At 36.1% G+C, this 5,115-nt stretch overlaps 1 pseudogene; it reads left to right on the forward strand.

Moving 5' to 3' along the window:
* The first annotated feature begins 3,104 nt into the window (after window positions 1-3,104).
* On the forward strand, window positions 3,105-4,568 carry LOC119521875 (annotated as a pseudogene).
* The last annotated feature ends 547 nt before the right edge of the window (window positions 4,569-5,115 follow it).

Genomic DNA, 5,115 nt, shown 5'->3' on the forward strand with positions numbered 1-5,115 from the left:
TTTTTAAGGCATTATCTTGTGAGTTAGCATTTACTGGAAAAAATATTTCTCTCAAACCCCTTTCTGTGGAATATTTCTCTCTACTAAGAATTCTTTTGGATAAAAAGACTTTATGTATCTTAAGTGTATTAGGTTTCACTGCAGTATACATTTTGTGATGTTTCATAACTTTTAAGCATTGGTTTCAGTCTTTGTGATGTTCATTATATTTGAAATACTTGATATTTAGTAAGGTTTGATCATCATTAAAGGATTTGCCTCACTAGTAAACTTTGTAAGAGTTCATTCCAAATTTAATATTTTGACGGTCCCCAAGGATTTAATTTTGGATGAGAACCTTGCCATGCACATTATATTTTTAAGGTGTCTCAGAAATCTATTTTCTGATGTTTAGTAAAGTTTTCGGTCAAATATATGGGCCCATTCTTTATGATTTTAAGCTCTCTCCTGGTTATGAATTTCTAATGATTACTGAGGATTCACCCTGTCGAAAGACATTCCCAAATTCCTTATATTTTAAAAGTTTCTCTAATATATCTTCTCTGGTTTTTTTTTTTCAATGAATGAAGGATCAAAATGTTCCTATCTTTTTTCCAATGTTGGTGTTTGTGAGATTCTTTCAAGTTGTGGAACTGGGAAACCATTTTGATGGGATTTCTTATCCTGATTGTGTTTATAAAATGCATCTTCAGTTAGAATCTCTAAAGTTAAACCATGTGTGACTAAAAGCTTGGTCCAATTTCCAAAGCATTTCATATACTTGTTTCCTACATAGACAGTGTTATTTTTGAGTTTTATCAAATTTATTTGAAATATTTCTCATGTTCGTAGGGTTTTTTTCTTAGTTTTCTTTCAGAGTTGTTGTAGATTTACAGAAAAATCATGCAGAGAGTACGGAATTACCAAATCCCCATGCCATACATCCTGTTTTCCCTATTATTAATATTTTGCGTTGATGTGGTAGCTTTCTTTCAACTTATGAGGCTAAATTTTTATACTTACATTATTAAATATAGTCCATAGTTTACATTGGATTTCACTGTATTGTACAGTTCCATGTACTTTTTTAAAAAAAATTATTCTTATAACACACGTACACCCTAAAATTTCCCATTTTAAACATTTTCAGAAAAGTATACAGTTCACTAGTTTTAACGGTATTCACAATGATGTGCTACCATCACATTACCAAAACTCTTTCATCACCCCAAACAGAAACGCTGTACCAGTTAAACATTAACTGCCCATCATCATCATCCCTCCTCCTGCCACAGGTAATGTATTATAATATCTGACTCTGTGGATTTGCATATTCTAATTAGTTCATATACATGAAATCATACTCTGCTTTCCTTATACCTGCATCAATATTTATGATGGGCACCAATACTTATATTTCCACATGTCCTTTTTGTGTTTCAAATATACCCATGGGAATCATTGGTCCTAATTTACATGAGGCTTCCTTCACATTTTTCACCTGAAAGGAGCCAGAGATATAAATTAAATTCAAAATATGGATTAAAATATATGGATGAAGAAAAAAATTGAAGAGAGAAATTTTATTTCATAAAAAAAGGAATTTTTGATACAGTTTTTTCAAAGGGTATCTCCTGATGTCTTTCTTAATACCATAATCTCAGATTGAGATTTCTAAATAGCCTCTAGAAAAACTGAACTTCTAGGCAATTACTGACTGATGTACAGTATCTTATAAACACTTTCATACCAACTGGGTGTGAGCTGGATGTCATAAAACATGCCCACCACAGGCATGCTGCCTCCAATGAATGTTCCCATATACTCAGGACAAATGGGGAAGGAATGTACTGGTGGTCCCCTTATCTTCAGGAGTTTGTGTTTTATCCCTCCAGGCTGACACACCTGGTCCTGAGCACAAGGTGTATTTGTGGGTCCCAGGGAAAGGGGTCATGATGTGCTAGGACTCCCCCCTACTGCAACTACATAATTAAAGGATGCCTGAATTTGAGAGGGATTGTGGCTGCAAAAGTCTATAACTGAGGATCAGAGAAGTAGTCAATGGCCCCTTCATCCTGAGAGCCCACAGGGTGGGGATGGAGAAGGCTGGCATCTCTGGGAGGTGGGGTCTGGTGGGGATATCTGTGAACTTCTGCATCTGGTCGCCAGTTTCTCCTGGAGATTAATGGCCTTTGTTTCACTTCCATCTTCCAAATTCCATACAAATTCCTCTACTTGACAAATTATAACCATATTCATACTGGAAAGGTTCTTCTGGAAAACATAGTACTCTGCATTAGAATGGAATTGTGGTAGTGCCAAGAGGATAAAAGACAGGACAGCTCAGGAAGGGAGCAAAGGCATATCAAACTTGGAGACAGTTTTTGAAATGATGAGAGGAAATTATACAGGATCAATTGACTTGTTCAGTTATCCAAGCTGAATACAGCTGTCAGTAGAAATTTTCCACAACTGATGTGAATGAAGGAAATAAAGCATGTTCTGCCCTTCCCACAGGCAGAAAACATTTTCTTTCCACATATAAAGGTGGCCACAATGTGCTCCATATGTGAAAAATAGTTTTATGCAGGAAACAAAATCCCAGAAAATGGAACATCTTCTTCCAAGTGGATTGTGATTTTCCATTTATTCATGTCTACTTTTATATACTTTAGGAATTCTGCATAGATTTTCTCATACAGACTTTACAGGTTTTGTTAGATTTATTCCTAAATAGTTTATGTTATGTTATGTTACCTCATTTTATCCTTTTTCAAACTGCAGCCCCCCTTAAATGGGAACTTGTAAATGATTGTTCTTATATATTTCCCTTAGCATCCCTATGGCTAAATTCTCCTTGCCTGTAAAAGAAGCACAATATTAGTTCCTAACCCATAAAATGGCAAACATAGAAGTGACAAATACATTGTAAGTGCTATAAGAGAAACACATAAAACCTGGGGAATACTTCAAACACACATTATAAATAATTCTCAGGTGGAAGCAATCTGAAGTGGAAATTTTTGGATTTCTTTTTCCCTGAAAATGTAGCCCACAACTCATGTTTCCATGTGCACTGCAGACTCCTCTGCTTTGCATATCGAGTCCTAGAATAAGATGGGGCCATGGATTTGAAAATAGGAATGATCTTTCCATTCCAGACAGTCATTTGAATCCCGGGAAACTTCTCACTCTTGTATCATTGCATCTTCCTTTCTTTCAGTGGATGTAGGTTAAGGGCCACAGATACGATTATCAGGCTCCTGTCAGTAGTCAACTCTTTGCTCCTTCTCTCTAGAGGAATCCCTGACACAATGGCAGCTTTTGAGATGAAATATTTCCTCAATTATTTTGGATGCAAACTTATTTTTTTTAAAATAAATTCAGTTTTATTGAAATATATTCACATACCATACAATCATCCATGGTGTATAATCAACTGTTCACAGTACCATCCTATAGTTATGCATTAATCACCCCAATCTATTTTTGAACATTTTCCTTACACCAGAAAGAATCAAAATCAGAATAAAAAATAAAAGTAAAAAAGAACACTTAAATCATCCCCCCATCCCACCCTAGTTTTCGTTTAGTTTTTGTCCCCATTTTTCTACTCATCCATCCATTCACTAGATAAAGGGAGTGTGATCCACAGGTTTTCACAATCACACTGACATCCCTTGTAATCTACATTGTTGCACAATCATCTTCAGGAGTCCAGATTACTGGGTTGGAGTTTGATAGTTTCAGGTATTTACTTCTAGCTATTCCAATATATTAAAACCTAAAAGGTGTTATCTATGTAGTGCATAAGAATGTCCACCAGAGTGACCTCTCGACTCCATTTGGAATCTCTCAGCCACTGAAACTTTATTTCATTTGGATACAAACTTATTTTATATGTACACAGTGTGGGCAGGGGTGTGTGCATTGGCAGCTCCTGCCTCTTGAGTATCTTCCAGGACATCACCATTAGCCCTGAGAATTCTCGGTGGGCAGAGCTTAAATTGAAGGCCTGAAAGTACACCGGCCTCTCCTGTATCTTCTGCTGCATACTGCACATACTTTTAAATATCATTTTTTCCTATATATGTAAGTGGCAGATGGAGTAACAGAAACACCACAAAGGAAAATGGTTTGGGATACTGTCCTGCTCCAATTGGTGACCAAGTTGCAGAATCGCTGTATGGAGCATTATTATCTTTCCATGATGGTTTGTGTTTGGGTCTCATGATCTTGGCCAGTGGCTCCACAGTTTTTGTCCTGTACAGGCACAAGGAACAACTTCAACACATTCATAGGAACAATTTATCCCCAAGATATTCCCTTTAGAACAGAGCCACCTAAAGCATTTTTGTCCTGGGAAGCAGCTTTATATTATTTTATACCTTCTCCTCCATCATTTATTTTTTTTGCCTGTTTTGGGTAATTCCAGTTTGTGGCTGGTGAACATCTCTACACTAATTAATGCCTGTTTCCCAAAAATTAGCCCCTTTATTCTCAAAAGCCATGACCCCATTGTCTCCAGGCTTTGTGGTGTCTGCTATCGAAGGAATGCTCAATTCCCTCACTTCATCAGAAAAATATAAATTGTCTGTTTTGTACCATGTTCAATCATTGATGAACTCATCTCTCACTGAAACTTAAACACAATTATGAGCAAGTCCCACTGCAGAGAGACAGGTGAACAAGACAGAGATTTTACCCCAATGATATATAATAGATGCAATAAGAAATGAAATATGATGTAATTATTATGTAACTATTTAATCATATTTTATTAGTGGTTGTAGTGAAAAAGTTCAGCCTCCATGCGATAATAAAACAATTCCAAATGATGCAGAAACACTGGCATTGTCTTTGAGTATGGAAGTTTTACTCCTGGATGTTAAATTTTCCAAAGACTTAATTGAGCTTGGAATTTTAAGTATAGTTCCATAAAAATGGGTATAGCATCTGGGATGGTCCTTTCAGAAATGGGAAAAGGGGGGCATGGCCTGGTATTATAATATACATTACCAGGGGTAAAGCTGGAGGAAATATTAGGCTAATTTTGTTGAAGGAATTGGAGGCAAAGTTCTCAGGATTTTACCTTACATATCAAGAAAAACTATGTTCATTTGAAATGTGATAGTG

This window comes from Choloepus didactylus, chromosome 27, assembly GCF_015220235.1.
Source record: "Choloepus didactylus isolate mChoDid1 chromosome 27, mChoDid1.pri, whole genome shotgun sequence".
Classification (NCBI taxonomy): domain Eukaryota; kingdom Metazoa; phylum Chordata; class Mammalia; order Pilosa; family Megalonychidae; genus Choloepus; species Choloepus didactylus.